The sequence below is a fragment of the Colobus angolensis genome, unplaced genomic scaffold, assembly GCF_000951035.1.
Source record: "Colobus angolensis palliatus isolate OR3802 unplaced genomic scaffold, Cang.pa_1.0 Scaffold34, whole genome shotgun sequence".
Classification (NCBI taxonomy): Eukaryota; Metazoa; Chordata; class Mammalia; order Primates; family Cercopithecidae; genus Colobus; species Colobus angolensis.
The window spans coordinates 2,162,928-2,180,830 of NW_012116710.1; the positions used below are offsets into that span (position 1 = coordinate 2,162,928).

At 46.2% G+C, this 17,903-nt stretch overlaps 1 protein-coding gene across 1 annotated transcript in view; it reads left to right on the forward strand.

Annotated features, from left to right (window-relative positions):
* The first annotated feature begins 583 nt into the window (after nt 1-583).
* The window catches only part of HRH1 (histamine receptor H1), a 127,851-nt gene continuing 110,531 nt past the window's right edge, over nt 584-17,903 (forward strand). Inside the window, exon 1 of the mRNA XM_011952301.1 lies at nt 584-891. The gene's annotated coding sequence lies outside the window, so the exon portion shown is untranslated. The remainder of the gene's footprint in view (nt 892-17,903) is intronic.

A 17,903-nucleotide genomic window follows, 5' to 3' on the forward strand; every position in this document is an offset into this window, starting at 1 on the left:
CTCTACCCCAACCCAGTAGTAGGATCCAGGGATCCTTGTTTCTAACAAACTCCCCTGATGATTCTAACACATGTCAAGGCTGGAAATAACCGATTCATTTCTTTGGGCCTCAGTTTCCTCATCCAACTTAAAACTCATACAGGAGTCTAGAAAATCTCCTTTGAGCCTCACGATCATCTAAAAAATGTCATTATTCCCATTTTTGAGATGGGAAGAATGGAGGTTTATAGAGGCAAAGGGATGAAGGGGTGGGCCACATGGTCATTAGTCCTTTTTGGTGCTGGGGTTTGAAGAACCTAAGATGATCTAAGGAAGGTAGCTGAATCCGCCTTCCAAACCCCTGGGGTGGACTCAGGCTCTCACACACCCAGGAGAGTCATTTCTAGGCACACTTTCTCGGATGACTCACCAGCGCCAAGGCAGGCCTGTGTATCCAAGCGACTACACAGGCAGAAGCAAGGCTCTCTCCCCTAACCAGAACACTTACCGTGCCCCTAGCAAACTCCCAGCTCCTGCCTGACAAGTTACTGCCTAACCCATGACTTATTTTGGGAATCCCTGACGCATTTCTTTACTGTCCCTCATTTCAGAGCACATCATGCCAGCAGGGCTTGGAGGTGGGATGAGCTGGGAAACTGACCAACAGTTCAGTCAGACTGAGTCACTTCAAGGAGGGGAGTGGAGACAGCAGTGGGTGCCAGATGACACGGAGCTGTCGGCTTCCGTGTGCGTTTTCTTTTGACAGCAGCCATAGGGAAGTTGTCAGCCAGGCAGCCTCCTAATGGGATTTTTCATTTAAGAAAAATCACTCTGCTCGTGCACTGATGGAGAAATGAACTGCAAGAAGCAAGCCCTGAGGTCTGGAGACAGGAAGCTACTGAAATCACCCAGGTGAGAGGCAACTACCGCCTAGGCTTGGCTGGGGCGTGGGGAAGAGATTGGAGGGGTGAGGGGCTCTGGGGGCTGATTAGATGCTGGGATGATGGGGGACGAGTCACCATGGGCTGAGGTGGCTGATTGGATGCTGGAGTGATAGGGAGGAGTTGCCATGGGCTGTGGTGGCTGATTAGATGGTGGCACAAGGTGGGCGGAGTCATCATTGGCTGTGATGGCTGATTGGATGGTGGAGTGGTGGGGGAGGAGTCCAGTCAGTCCCCAGTGTTCTTACTTGAGTGTCTGAGTGATTGATTGTGTCCTTCATGAGGATGGGGAACAGGGGGGGAAATGGACCTTGTTATCTTCAGATTCACACCCTCCATGCCTGGCACATAGCAGGCCATCTGTAAAGGTACGGAGGTACTAAGTTGTCCTCTTGAGTGAGGCCACTGACACGCTTTCTTTTGTTATGTAGGGAGAGTATCTGGTGCTCTGGTACCAGATACAGGTGTACTATCCAGAATACACATACACAAGGAACTTATTTATTTATTTATTTATTTAGAGATGGAGTCTCGCTCTGTCGTCCAGGCTGGAGTGCAGTGGTGCGATCTCTGCTCACTGCAAGCTCCGCCTCCCGGGTTCACACCATTCTTCTGCCTCAGCCTCCCAAGTAGCTGGGACTACAGGCGCCCACCACCATGCTCGGCTAATTTTTTTTGTATTTTTAGTAGAGACAGGATTTCACTGTGTTAGCCAGGATGGTCTCCATCTCCTGACCGTGATCCACCCTCCTCGGCCTCCTAAAGTGCTGGGATTACAGGCGTGAGCCACCACGCCCGGCCTACACAAGGAACTCTTACAACTCAACGCTAAAAAGACAAACAACCCAACCAAAAAATGGGTAAAGGACTTGAACAGACATTTCTCTGAAGATATACAGATGGCCAGCCACAATGAGGTAACACTTCACACTCACTAGGAGGGCTATAAGAAAATGGACAATAACAAATGTTGGCAAGGATGTGGAGACATTGGAGCCCTCAAGCATTTCTAGATGGAATGTACCACAGTGCAGTCACTTTGGAAAACAGTTTGGCAGTTCCTCAAAAAGTTAATCATGGGATTACCACCTGATCAAACAAGTCCATCCCCTGGTATATACCCGGAAAAATAGAAAACACCTGTTCACACAAAAACTTGTACAAGGATGTTCATAGCTGAATTTTTTTTTCTTTTTTTTAGTGCAGTGGTGCCATCACAGCTCACTGCAGGCTCCCCCAGGCTCAAGCAATCCTCCCACCTGGGCCTCCCAAGTAGCTGGGACTACAAGTGTGCACCACCATGTCCATCTAAATTTTTCATTTTTTATAGAGACAAGGTTTTGCCATGTTGCCCAAACTGGTGTCAAACTCCTGGGCTCAAACAATCCTCCCACCTCAGCCTCCCAAAGTTCTGGGATTACAGGTGTGAGCTACTGTGCCTGGCCACAGCTGCATTGTTTTTGTTTTTGTTTTCCTTAAGACAGAGTTTTGCTCTTGTTGCCCAGGCTAGAGTGCAATGGTGTGATCTCGGCTCACTGCAGCCTCTGCCTCCCAGGTTCCAGTGATTCTCCTGCTTCAGCCTCCCAAGTAGCTGGGATTACAGGCATGTGCCACCACTCTCGGCTAATTTTGTATTTTTATTAGAGACGAGGTTTCACCATGTTGGCCAGGCTGGTTTCAAACTCCTGACTTCAGGTCATCCACCCACCTCGGCTTCCCAGAGTGCTGGGATTTCAGGCATGAGCCACCATGCCGGGCCAGCTGCATTATTCTAATTTTTATTTTTTATTTTTATTTTTTGAGGCAGAATCTCCCTCTGCAATCCAGGCTGGAGTGCAGTGGTGCAATCTCAGTTCACTGCGAACTCCGCCTCCCGGGTTCAAGCGATTCTCCTGCTTCAGCCTCCCGAGTAACTGGGATTACAGGTGCCTGCCACCACACCTGGCTAATTTTATATTTTTAGTAGAGATGAGGTTTCACAATGTTGGCCAGGCTGGTTTCGAACTCCTGACTTCATGTGATCTGCCCGCCTTGGCTTCCCAGAATGCTGGGATTACAGGCACAAGCCACCATGCCAGACCAGCTGCATTCTTCCTCCTCCTCCTCCTCCTCCTCCTCCTCCTCCTCCTTCTTTTTTCTGAGGTGGAATCTCGCTCTGCTACCCAGACTGGAGTGTAGTGGTACAATCTCGGTTCACTGTGACCTCTGTCTCCCGGGTTCAAGCGATTCTCCTGCCTCGCCTCCTGAGTAGCTGGTATTACAGGCACCTGCCGCCATGCCTGGCTAATTTTTATATATGTAGTAGAGATGAGGTTTCACCATGTTGGCAAAGCTGATCTCGAACCCCTGACCTCAGGTGATCTGTCTGACTCAGCCTCCCAAAGTGCTGGGATTTCAGGTGTGAGCCACCATGCCCAGCCTGTTCTTAACAGCCGGTAGATATAACCCAAATGTCCATTAACTCATGAAGGGATACACAAATTGTGGAATATTCGCACAATGGAACATTATTCAACCATAAAAAGGAAGGAAGTAGAGACACATACTACAACATGGGTAAAACTAGAAAAGTTTTAATGCCAAGTGAAAGAAGACAGTCACAAAAGACAGCAAATTATAGAACTCCATTCATATGAAAGTTCAGATTCATGGTTGCCAAGAGATGGGAAAAGGGGGGAATTAGGAGTTATGGAGTTGTTTTTTGGGATGACGGGAATGTTCCGAAAACTGATAGTGGTGACAGTTGTGCAACATTGTGAATATACTAAAACCACTGAATTTCATACTTTAAAGTGGTTTAAATGGTAGATTCTATATTTTGTGAATTTTAGCTCATAAAAAAAAACAATTCTTTTAAAAGAAAAGAAAAAGGAACCACTCCCTCTGGGCAGGTGTGGCTTTGCAGGCACATGGCTTAGTAAACAAAGGGCAAACAAAGGATTTCAGTCCCTTTTGGCCTAGTGCCCATGTACAGTGAACGACCTGCACAGCTGTTCTTAGTTGCCCTGTGATGGGACATAAAAGCTTCTGCCTACATCTGGACCTCTATCCGCCCCATCTGACAGACAGAAGTAGTGAAGATTGAATGCATTTGCTAAGACTGGATGAAACCCCGCCTCTCCCCCAGGGAGAACTAAATCACAGGAATGATTTCCACCCAAGAAGCAAAATAAGCGCCTTCTTCCCACCTTAGGCATGGCAGTTGACTTTGGCCCTAATACCAAGACCTCTCATTCTGCACACACCCTCCAGCTGCAATTCCACCTAACACACCAAGCCTCTTCCACATGCCCAGGCTTGTTCATTCTTTCCACTCCAGCTATGTTCTCCTCTTTGCCCTCGTACACCCCGGGAGCCTCCTAGGGACTCACTCTGCTTCCTCTCAGCCCCTCCCAGGCACGATCCTCCCCACCAAGCCACTTCCCCATTCTCAGAACCTTGCTCCTGGGTAACCTGTTCCTGGAACCTCCCTCAGAGGAGCTCTGCCTACCACCTGTTGTACCTTTAGCACGTGTAAAAACACCCAGTTGCTGGGTTTTACCTTAACTCTGCCACTTCTAGGCTGCTTGGCTCTGCAAGAATCACACAACTTCCCTGGCCTCAGTATCCCCATTTGTCAAGTGTACAGGGCCATGCTTACCTGCCAGGTGGGATTTCATGGAATTAGGGATGTGTAAGGCTTTGTAAGTACAAAGTGCCAAGCCCTTAAGATGGGTTGCTGCTTTTTATCATTACTGTACAGGCCTATGTGTGTTTCTGTGCAGAGAAATACCACCCATTATGCATAAGCATCTGAACTTTCTCCCCTTGATTAAGCAGGTACTCAAGGGGAGGGAAGGTGCTTGCTGCCTTTGGAGTGTACCCTCTGTCACCCCAAGCTATGAGGCCCAAGCAGAAGCCAGAATCCAAAATTCTTCTCCCTTTCCTGGGATCCCAGAGCCATATTTACCTAGAGTCATAGGTTTTTGAGCTTCTGTCTCTCAGATCTGACCATAAAATCCTTAAGGTCAGGAACTCTGCAGGGAAGAGACTTCACTCATTCTGAACCTCAGTTTCTTTGTCTGTAAAATGGGGATAATAAAAGTATCTATCTCACAGCATTATTGGAAGGGTTAAATGAAAAATCACACACTATGCTCCCAATAAACATCAGTAATGAATACAAGGGTGACATATTCATTATCTATTGCTGCATAATGAATCTCCCCAACATGTAGTGGCTTAAAACAACATTAATAATTTACTATCTTTCATAATTTCAGGGGTGAGGATTTCAGGAGCAGCTTAGCTGGGCAGTTTTGACCTGCTGTCTCTCATGAGGCTGGGGCTTCAGTCATCTGAAGGCTTGACTTGGCTGGAGGATCCACTTCCAAGTGGTTCACTCACATGTCCCAAGTTGATGCTGGCTGTTGGTGGGAGGCACTGGTTCTCCTTCAAATGAGCCTCTCCACAGAGCTTCTTGAGTGTCCTCACAACATGGCAGCTGGCTTTCCCCAGTAGGTGATATAAGAGACCAAAGTGGAAGCCACACTATCTTTCATGATCTAGATTCAGAAATCACATACTGTCACTTCTGCAGTATTCTATTGGTCATGCAAATCAGCCCTAATTCAGTGTGGGTTATCCAAGAACATGAATACCAGAAAGTCTCAGGGCCATCCTGGATACAAGCTATCACAGATGATGCCGTGTACATTCTTCATGTGTGATCACGTGTAGGGCAACTAGAAAGTGACATAGCCAAGATCTGAATCCATGCCTGCCTAGCTCCTATTTCAAGCTCCTAACCACTGCCCTGTGTTGGCACCCATTATCTTCATGCAAGCAAATCTTACTCTTTCGACAAGCCTTGTCTGAGCACCAATTGTACTAGATATGCCCTCTGCTCTCAAGGAGCCCTTGGTCCACAAGCTATGTGGGTGGCAGAGCTAGATCAGGTCCCAAGTTCCCTGGCTTCTAGTTCACTGCTCTTTCTACCATGGCATATGCAACAGAGGGGAAAATCACCAAAGACTGGCAGCCCCTTTGGCAGAAAAGGGTGGAAGAGAATTACAGAAAATGAACTGACCTTAGATGCAGGAGTCCTGGAGTCTAGGTCTGTCTCTGACATTGATTTGTAGGACACATTTGACAAGTCCCTTCTCTTCTCTGGGCCCAGCTGCCTTATTTGCAGAATTGCCTAAGGACCTTGCCTATGCAGACAGTTCATTCAATTACCATTTATTGAGGACTGGCTATGGGACAGTCGCTGCTCTAAGTGCTGGGAGTACAGTGAGGAATAAGATAGAAACCTTGTGTTTGAGTCACTCGCCTTCAAATGGAGGCTTAAACACAATAAACAAGTAAACAAAGAAAAAGACCATCAGAGATAGCAATGAGGACTAAGAAGGCCAAGTGACAGGCAGGGGCACTACCTTACCCAGGAAAGTCTTTCCAACGAGCCACAAGTGAGCAAAGATTGAATAATGAAGCCAGGAATGGTGGCTCACGCCTGTAATTCCAGCACTTTGGGAGGCCAAGGTGGGTGGATCACGAGGTCAGGAGTTCAAGACAAGCTTGGCCAACACAGTGAAACCCTGTCTCTACTAAAAATATGAAAAATTAGCTGGGCATGGTGGCAGGTGCCTGTAATCCCAGCTACCTGGGAGGCTGAGGCAGGAGAATGGCTTGAACCAGGTAGGTGGAGGTTGCAGTGAGCCGAGATCATGCCATTGCACTCCAGCCTGGGCAACAGAGCAAGACTCTGTCTTGGAAAAAAAAAAAGATTGAATGATGATGAGGTGTCCGTAGCAAGATCTGGGGGATGAGTGTCCCAGGCATAGAGAACAGCAAGTGCAAAGGCCCCAAGACAGGACAAAACCTTGCTGTGTTTGCAGGGCTGCAAAGAGCTGGAGGACAGTAGGCCCAGGGCAGAGTGAAAGAAGGTGAGGACAGAGGATGTGCAGGGGTCAGATGATATGAAGCCTTGTAGGCCACAGGGAGGTGTCTGGAGTTGCCTCTAAGTGGGGTGAGAAGCCTCTGGAGGGTTTACAATAAGAGTGATCTGATGTGTGTCCACAGGGCCCTCAACCTGCTGTGTGGAGAGTGGGTTGCAGAAGGCAAGGGTCTTGGTTCTTTTTGGTCAAGACCTCCAGATGTCCCAGCCTGAGAAGGCTTGTATGACTTGGGGCAGGAGAAGGGAGGGACATTACTACCCTGTATTACTGGGACAGTCCACCAGTCCCTGAGCTCACCATCTATTCAACTCCTGAGCCAGCTGATGGAAAAAACAACATGGAGCTCTGGCCCCAGAAGCCATTCCTTAAATTCCCCACCAAGTTTTCCCAAACATCCCTGGAACTTCCAGATGCCTATTCTAGTCCGCAGGTTCATTGGTTGGGTTAATCCAAACTCACCCTGGCATTCCAGGTCCTCCTGGTCTGACCCCTCCAGTCTCCCTTGTAGAGGAGTAGATGAATGGTGACCCCTGGTCTGACCCCTGCAGATGAGTCTGCCCCCAGACTCATCTCCCCCACATTCTCCAGTGCGGTCAGGCCAACCTGACTACTCACCATCCCCTGAGTGTTTCCTTTTCTTTCATGCCTCCAAGGGTTTGCTTGTGCTTTTCTCTCCTCGTGAAACACATCCTCCCCCTTCAAGCCAGATCTTTTTTAGGTATCTTCAAGCTCCATCCCAAAATGCACGTCCTCCATGAAAAGACATTTTTCAAAACATATACAAGTGGCCAAAAAACATATGAAAAATGCTTAACATCACTAATCATCAGAGAAATGCAAATTGAAACTATAATGAGATGTCATCTTACACCAGTCAGAATGGCTATTGCTAAAAAGTCAAAAACCAACAGATGATGGTAGGGATGCAGCAAAAGGGGACTACTTACACAGTGTTGGTGGGAATGTAAATCAGTACAACCTCTATGGAAACAAGTATGGAGATTTCTCAAAAAACTGAAAATAGAACTACCCTGTGATCTAGCAATCTCACTACTGAGTATCTACCCAGAGGAAAATAAATTGTTGTATCAAAAAGACACCCACACATGTATGTTTACTGCAACACTATTCACAACAGCAAAATCATAGAATCAAACTAAGTGTCCATCAATGGAAAACTGGTCTAAAAATGCGATATGTATATGTACACACACACACACATACATACACATCATGGAATACTGCTCAGCCATGGCAAAGAATAAAATCGTGTCTTTTGCAGCAACTTCAAGCTGGAACTAGAGGCCATTATCACATGTCCTACAGCCCAGAGATGGGGTCACCACCACTTTAGCTACATAGCCTAAGAACAGGGAGGAGCAGGTCTTCCTGGGACAGAGTTCTGACTAAATCAAAAGCGGAAGCAGCAGCCAAACAGAAAAACAACAGCTGGTCCACCACGACAACACTTATAAATGTAGCTCTTCCTGAATTGCTTGAACCCGGGAGGCGGAGGTTGCAGTGAGCCGAGATCATGCTACTGCACTCCAGCCTGGGTGACCGAGTGAGACTCCATCTCAAAAAACATATAATAAATAAATAAATAAATGTAGCTCCTCCTATCTTTTTCTCAGTAAATAGCTTCACCTTGCCATGAAAGGCAAGAACCCATGAGTTTCCTTAACGATTTCCTCTCCTGTCCCGCTATATTGCCGGTTACCAAAGTCTTCCTCCTAAGTATCTCTGGAAGTTCTTCTCCCAGCCCCAATCCACATGACCCCTGCCCTAGTTCAGGCCACATACTCCATCTGTGGATTAGTGCAACCACCTCTAAACCACCTTCCTCCTTCCTCCAGAGTGGCCTCTTTAAAGTCCAACTGCAATCACAACTCTTCAGAACCTCCCTTGGGCCTCCCTTTGGCTTGTGAGGCTGTCGGATCTGACTCCTGTTGACATCTGTGGCTTCATCATTTGTCCTTTCCCCACACCCTCCTTCTCTCAGTCAACTTCTCTTGGGATGCGATGAGTGCCCTTGCATGCTGTTCCTTGAGCCTGGAATGCCCTTAGCCTTCTCTTTGCTTGACTTTCAGCACAAGTCCTTCAATGTTTAGCTATCACCTCCCACAGGAAGCCCTCACTGAGTGTCTCTCTGTCCCTACTGCAGCCCACACACAGTGTGTCTAATGCCTTTTCCAGGCTCTCATAGTAGGGCTGCCTGCTTGCCTCTATATCTCATCTAAGGTGAGATATTGTTTTTGAAATGTTTGCCTCTGTGTTTTTTTAAGGAAAATGAGATTTTTTAAATTGAGAGTCAATTTGCATACGGCAAAATGTACAAATATTAAATGTAAAGCTCAATGAATTTTTGCCTATCTATACATCGGTGTAACCATCCCAAAGATCAAAGTATAGAATTTTTCCAGAACTCCTTTCTCAGTCAGTAACAGTACTCCTCCTTCTCTTCCAGAGGCAACCACTTCTAAAATCATAGATCAATTTTACTAATTATTTAGATAATTCTTCATATGAATATAATTATATAATGTTTACTTTTCTGTGTTTATAATTATCAAAGTAATGATTTTTACTTTCTTTTATGTTGTGGGCAGTAACAGTTCGTCTACCTCACTGCTGTAGAGTATCCCACAGTATGAATTTATTCAGGCTTCTATTGGTGGATATTTAGGTTGTTTCCAGTTTGGGCTAATATCAACAATGCTATTCTGATTTATGTACAGTCTTTTGTGGGTATATATTTTCATTCCTCTTGGAGACATGACTTAGAGTGGAATTTCTGGATCACAGGGTAGATATATGTTTATCAAAGTTGCCAAGGAGTTTTCCAAGGGGTTGGTATCATTTTGTATTCCCACCAGTCACATATGGAGTTCCAGTGGCTCCACATCCTGGCCAACACTTGATGTTGTGTTTTACATTTCATCCATTCTGGCAGAGACATGGAAGGAGCTCATTGGGGTTAATTTTCATTCTTGATGATTTCTGTTACCCAGGAGACTTACCTCCCCCTAATTTTAGGCTATCATCTTGAGACTACTATCCTTTTCTGGCTTTGTAGAAAAAGAAAAACCGGAGTCTTTTCCAGGCTTTTTAATTTCAAAAGTCTAGCATCTCAGGGGCAACAAGAGGCTCTTGTGCATCGATGAGATAGTCCCTATGGGGAAATGCAAGGGATTTAGGAGCAAGGCTCTGCCCCCGCTGAAACTAAATAAGTGTTTCCAGACAAGAATGAGGGAGATAGCTGGAGCAGCCACAAGGGAAGAGGGTAGGGTGCAGGTCCCTGAGGTACGAGGCACTTGAACCTGTTCCTTCTCTAGATATGGTCCTGAGCTTGGAGACAGACACCTGAGTTCCCAAAGGAGTTTGAGAAAATTAAATGTAGAAAGCACCTGAGCACTTCCTAGGCAGACACTCTAGAGGAGAAATGAATGGACGTTTAGAGGTGGGCAGAAGAACCTCACATGTCTGCCAGAATTCTCTGTGTCCTGGCAACCATGGCAGCCGAGCAAAGGTTCCTGTGCACTTGAAAAGGGCCCTGGAAGCAGCTGAGAGAGGGAATGAGACCTAGGAACAAGGGAAAACTCAGCAGCGACCTGTGTGGATGGGTGGCCCCTCCTCAGATAGGAATGAAGATGTCTCAGCAGATGCCAATATGAATAAGTGATGATAAACTCCAAAAGAAAAGGAAAATCTTGACTTGACAAAGATTAAGGTTTCCTCGCGTGTGATGGGAGATCTTAGCAGAGACTGAGTTCACTTACCAGGAAACAGTTACTGTTCTCGTTCACCTGAGTTTGCAGACTGAAACTGGACCACAGTCCCACTTTTCACACTGTACTATGCTTATTTGTTTTCCTTTTCTCTTCTTGAGACTCAAGGGCAAGGATAAGGTCTGATTCTTCCTGGAATCAGCAACCTCCTGACCCAGGGCCTGCCACAGAGTAGGGGCTTGATAAAGATTTGTTAAATACTGTTTGTAAGCCCCTTAAAGAAAGGGAGAGAAAGAGCCACATGGTTGAGCACCCACTACGTGTAGAGTCCTGTGCCTTGTAATACACATTGGCTGCTCTATGAGATAGGACTATGAACATCCCACTTTATGGATAAGCACATAACAGCCAATATTTACTCATTTACTAAGCACCCATAATGTGCCATGAAGAGGACAAGGATCTGCCCTCAAGATATTCCAGTTGAGGACAAAGATATCCAAATAAGCTATCTCAGCTATGATATGAGATCACTATGAAAACAACGATGTGATAAGACTGTGATCCCATTCCAGTTGTTGTAGAAAAAAAAAGACTGTGGTTTATCTCTTAATAACTATTCTTTCAATATCATTGTTCTAGGCACTTTACATGTATTAACTCATAAGATCCTCACTACACCCAGATGAAGCTGATATTATTATTATCCCCATTTTACACATGGAGAAACTGATGTGTAGAGTGGTGAAGTGACTTTTTAAATATCATGATGGAATTTAAGCCCAGGCTGTTTGATTCTAATGCCCATGTTCCTTATTCCAGCCCTGTTACCACGCTCCCTGCCTGGTCCACTCTGTTTGAAACTCTCTTCTGGCCAGGTGCGGTGGCTCATGCCTGTAATCCCAGCACCTTGGGAGGCCGAGGTGGACAGATCACAAGGTCAAGTGATCAAGACCATCCTGGCCAACATGGTGAAACTCTGTCTCTACTAAAAATACAAAAATTAGCTGGGCATGGTGGTGCACACCTGTAGTCCCAGCTACTTGAGAGGCTGAAGCAGGAGAAATGCTTGAACCTGGGAGGTGGAGGTTGCAGTGAGCTGAGATTATGCCACTGCACTCCAGCCTGGCAACAGAGTGAGACTCTGTCTAAAAAAAAAAGAAACTCTCTTCCTTCTCAATGCTGCCCATCTCACTGATTAACTCTCCACAACCTTCACATCTCCTCTGACTTCCTCAGTGCCCAAGAGTGGGAGATGTTCACTCCTCCCTACCTTCACCGCTGTTCCCATAGCACTTTATTTTTAGGATTAATATAAGTTAGGATTGGGTTTATCGGGATGTAAGAGAACATCCAAAACACCAGTAACATATGCAAGATAGAAGTGTCTTTATCATGTAAAAAAAAAAAAAAAAGGTATGGAAATAGACAGCTCAGGGCTAATATAGCAGCTCCATGGTATTAGCGACTGAGGTTATTTCATCTTGCTGCTCCATCATCCCAGTACATGGTTCCTTTCCAAGGTGACACAAGTGTGACTCAAAATGGCTACTGAAGCTCCAGGCATTACATCTACATTCCAAGCAGCAGAAAAAAAGAAAGAAGAGTTTCCTTGTTCCCTTTAAAGAGACTTACCAGAAATCCTCACAACATTTCCCCTTAGATCTCCTTGGCCAGAATTTGGTCACGTAGCTACACTTGCTACAAGGAAGGCTGGGAAATATAATATTTTAGTTGGATATTGAGAGAATAGTTATTAAGAGACAAACCACAGTCTTTTTTTTTTTTTTTTTAACTACACCAACTGGAATGGGATCACAGTCTTGTCATATCATTATTCTAGCATTGATCTCATATCATAGCTGAGATAGCTTATTTGAATATCTTTCTCCTCAACTGGAGTATCTTGAGGGCAGATCCTTGTCCTCTTCATCCTCATATCCCAAAGGCTAGCACAAGTTGTAGACACTTGAGATAGAGTGACTAGGTGTTATGTTGTTTCGGATGCTCTGTGGCCAATAGCACAGTTCTCTGCTCACAGCAGGCCTCCGAAAATTGTTCAACTGAAATAAATTTAAATGTTCTTGACCTCAGTTTTCCCATTTGTAACACAGGTATAAATGGCCACAAAGGTCAACCCAGTTTGCATATTCTCAGTTATCTGTTACATAAAATTTGCAATCTATAGATAAATATTTTTAAAAACTAGCCAGAGATAGACACTGTGTATAGCTTTTGCTTTTTCTCTATTTCTTCTGCATAAACACATATACATGCTTTGCATATAAATAGAAGCTGTACATGCCGTTTTATAATCAGCCTTTTTCACTTAATGACACAGGAAGAGACTTTTGCTTTTGCCTATGAAAAAACTAGCTTGTAAACAACAATCTTCTCCATAAACAATTAGAAAACCTGGGTAGAACTGTTCAAAGAAAATAAAAATCTGTTAGAAGGCATAAAAGAGGTATCCAGGAAGCCAGAACTTGAGGGATCAAGATCTCAGGGTGAAGAGAAATGCATTGAGCAGGGGCCTGACATTCTATGTGCTCTTTTCCATGAATTTGCCAATTCATAAACAGCTAAATGGAGAGACTGAGAAGCTGAGAAGAAACCAAATGCTAAGAAGCAGAGAAGCTGAGCAGAACTTTCATCAGTCCCACAGGAGTGGAAAGACAAACAGAATTTATGCTGAACACATTTCTGAGTCATTACATGTTCTCCTACAGCGTATATGAACATTCACTAAAGCTCAAAGACTGAATCCATACAGAGAATTCCTAAAAAGAACTCCAGAAATAATGAAACCAAACATCTAGCAATAGAAACCCAGAGACACTGAGTGACTTGCTCAGGACCACAGAGCCAATTGGTCCAGCCTCCTGGTCCAGTCTCCTGGTCCAGCCTTCATTCACTGAAGCCCTCTGCAGCTGTGGCTTCTGCTCCCAGCATTCACCTCCCCATTCCTCCCCACACATCCTTGCCAGAGAGAAGGATCAATTTAATCTCACTTCTCATTGTGAGCTTTTAATAAATGAAAGTGCTTTTCTGAAAGGAAGTCAAACACAAATCCTTTTATAAAAATTACTGGTCATTTTTTCTAATTGCCAAAGTAATACAAATTTGCTAAAGAAATGCTAGAAAATACAGATAAGTAAAAGCAAGTGGAAACCAAAACTCTGGAGATGAATTAGGGCCAAGTTGAAAATGATCCATTTTGATCACTCTAAATAACATGCTGACCCCTTGGCCACTTTGGTCCTGAAGGATGCACTTTGACTTTCATAAAGTAAGCAGGAAATAAATCAAGAGAAGGGCCATCTTGCACACTTGGGGCAGCTGCATGAAAAAGAGCCATTTGGATTTCTCAGCACCCAGAGGGTGCAGTCCCCAGAGGAGATGGCTGACTCCATGATGCAATGGGTGGGGAGCTGAACCAGGCTCCCTGCCCGGACATCTCAGTCCACAGCTTGTTGCACAGCCTGGAAGCCCAATGTAGTGACACTCAATTCCACTGGACCTTAAGGGCTTTGTGATTTTCCCGTCTCCTCTGTGCAAATGCAAAGATGACTCCCTTGGTTAGTGGAAGATTTAAAGTTATCAGCGAAGACTTTAACTGGAACTTGTTTCAGAGCTGGGGGCATGGGTTCTGTGGCTAATGAACTGGGCACCTTGGGCAAGTCCCTTACCCTCCCTAGGCCTTCCTTGATTTCTCCATGTGAACAAGGAAGCAGTTGGGCTGGATTTGGTGAGCCACGATTACTGTTTCCTAGAGGAGGGAAGAAGGGAGGGGATTCGGTTACTGAGCATCTACCAGAGCCAAGCACCATGCTGAGCACTTTGCCTGCATGAGCTTTTCTAATCCTGACAACAGCACTGTGAGGGAGAGGACATCTGTGTTCCTACCTGTCCAGGACCCCTGTTATTCTGCTAATAGCATCTCGATTTTCTTTTAAGGAACCATCTCTCACCAACTCCTAGTTCCAGTGGCCTACAGGGAGCTGACCCGACCCCTTGACTTCAGACACAGGCATGCGACTCAGGCTTAGCCAACCAAAACAACCATAATGGTTTCAGGACTGGGCATGTGATCCAGGCCAAGCCAACTGGAGTCAACCCTGGGATTTTTGCTGGAAGTATTTGGAAAGACGTGATCTCTTTGCCTTGAGGTTGTTTCGCCATTTCCACCTCCCTATGGAAAGAGCCAGCCTGCTAATAAAACTGGCACATATGTGTAAAATAAAACTGACAGAAGAGAAAACAGAGTCAAGACAGAGGGAGACAGATTCATGACAATTACCTTGGAGCCTTTGAAGCATCTGAATTCAGGCCTACCTCCTAAACGTTTTCATTCAAGAAAACTTTATAACCAGAGCTGGCTATAATTGGGTTTAAGTTACCTGCAATCAAAAGAATCATCATGAAAATTCTTTGTTTTTTGGTGGGGGGAGCGGGGAACAGGGTCTTGCCCTGTGGTCCAGGCTGAAATGAAGTGTTCAATCATAGCTCACTGCAGCCTTGATCCCCTGGGCTCAAGCAATCCTCCCACCTGAGCCTCCTGAGTAGCTGTGACTACAGGCTCACACCTCCATGCTCGGCTAATTTATTTATTTTTGTAGAGACAAGGTCTCCTCCCCGTGTTTCCCAGGCTAGTCTCAACCTCCTGAGCTCAAGTGATCCTCCCACCTTGGCCTCCCCAATCCTACCTGGGGATTACAGGGGCGAGCCACCATGCCCGGCCCATCACTAAAATTCTGGGTGTGACATAGGCATTACTATTCTCATTTTACATACAGATGAGGAAACTGAGGCTCAGAGAAGCAAAGTGAACACAGAGCTAGTAAGTGGCAGAGCAGGTATTTTTAATCTACTTATTTCTTCTCATTGCCTTCAGTCTCTACTCAGGCACTGAGGTTGTCCCTTTTTTCTGCTTCTTCCACAAAGCACAGAAGTAGGAGTGGGGCTGTGGGTCCAGACTGCTCCAGGCTCCAGATCTGGCTCAGATGCTTCCCACCTGTCTGATCTTGGGAAGACTTACTAGCTGTATACTCTGAACAAGCTCCTTAATCTCTTTGTGCCTCCGTTTTCTCATCTGCAAAACGGGATGACAACAGTACCTACCTCATAGAATTGTGAGGAATCGATGCATTATTTAATTATGTAAAGCTCTTAAATCAAGCCTGACACACAGTACACAGTAAGCATGAGGCTAGCTGTTGCTTTTCTACTGCAGCCTGTATGTTGTTAGAAAGTTGATTGTGCCCTCCTGCTCCCCCACCCCTCATACGGCCTGGGGTACCTCCTGAAGTTGATTGTGCCCTCCTGCTCCCCCACCCCTCATACGGCCTGGGGTACCTCCTGATCTGTCAGTTCCAAATGCCACAGTAAAGCAACCCACACCCTGCTTACCAGGGGCTTGAAATCATGACTAACATGCTGTTTCTAAGATGCTGATTTTTCTAAAAATGCTGATCACGATGGGTTTAGCAGGCCTAAAACTAGCCCAGGAAGTGAAACTTTGGGGAGGAATTCCAAATAACCAAGCCTTTGCTGAAATGCAGAATGGAGAGAGGAGGGATGAAAGTGGACCAGGCTTCCCCCACCCGCCTTGCCCCTATCCCTCCTCCCACCTCCATCCCCACCTTACCTCCTGTAAGCTCCACAGCTGTAGAGAGAGGAAATGTATTTTCTTTAGAGTTTATAACAGTTGCTATCCTGAGTGCTAACTCAGTTCCAAAGGGCACATTAGTCTGGTAAAGTGTAAAATATGGAGGCCCTGGAGAATCACCAGGGAGTGGGAGAGGGCGCTCGTGGATCCAGGGTGAGTCTTGGCTGTGGAGTTGTGCTAATGTGCAGAGGGCTGGCCAAAAAAGCAAATGGGACATCCCTGACCTCTCGAATCCATAATGCCCAGGACAGTGACATGGCCTGCCATTATCCCAAAGCCAAAGTCTCATATATCACTGGGCATCACAAGGTCCTTTAATCTCCACCTTGCAGATGGGATCAGTGATCTCTGAGCTACCATTTATGGAGCACTAAACCCTTTATAGAAACGGCATCGTGCAACTTTCCAACAGCCCCACAGAGATGAAGTTATAATATAACAGGACCTTGTACCTTGGGGCCAGGCTGCGTAGGGTGGATGCTCGGTTTTCCTATATGTGACCTTGTGCAAGTTACTCAATCTCTCTGTGCCTTCATTTCCTCATCTGTAAAACAGGGGTAATAATAGTTCCTACCTACTAGGACCTATTGTTGTTGTGAGGATTAAATGAGTAAGCACCCATAGCGCTTAGAAGAGCATGTGGCACAATGGCACCTGTCTTTATGAACCCTCGTGTTACCGACATGGGCCCTGAGGCGACGCAAAAGGACCATGGACCTACCATATACGGCTTGTGAAGCAGGGCCTCTGACCCAGCTCTGTGTGGTCCACAACAGGGCTGGTGGGACCGCTCCTACTGGAAGGAGGCTAATATACCGCTCTGACCCCCACACCCACACCCCAACCCACCATGTCCCACCTTCTCAAACACCCCTCTCTCCCTGTGAGCATGGGTGGTCCCACCGAAAGTGCTAGGGTAAAATCTGAAGCCATAACTGTTCAGAGGTTCAAATGGAGTTTTCCCGGCGCTGAGGAGGTAGAAAAAACTCGATCTCTCTCTCCCAGCTCTGGAAACGAAGGCAGCCAGGAAGAATCCTCAAGCTCCCAGGTTCCCGCGGACCTGCGGAGGGGCCTCACCGCCACCCCACTCCTCCCCTCACGTCGCTGCTGGGGTGGCAAAGGATGCTAATTAAAACACACCCCATTTTGAAATGTGGGCTCATTTATCAGGATGGGCTAGGGAGAAACAGGAGAGAGGTGTGAGGCTGTAGACCCTGGGGGTCTCTTTAGTTCCCCACGAAACCTCTAGGGGTAGGGTCCCTATCTGTCAATCTTGTTCCACCTCTGTCTGACTTTGCCTTTTACGATTTTGGCGCCCCTAGCAGTAATGAGGGGCACAGGTATCACTATTTGTCTTTTTTAATCTATCTGTGATTGACTCTGCCAAACATCGTTTCATCTCTATTTCCATCTCTGTGTCTTTGTCTTGATTTATCTCTGTCTGTCGTTTGTGTGCCCGCAGGTGCGTGGGTGGGGGTGGAGTTGTCTCACCAAGGTTCTGACCCTTCTGCCACCTCTCTTTCCAAACCCAAGGAGCCGTCCACCGCGCAGAGCCCGAGCCCGGGTACCCAGCGGTAGCAGCTCCAAACCTGGGGCGCGAGCTGGGAAAGGGTGTCCGAGCGAGAGGCGCGCCCCTAGCGCCCCCTCCCTC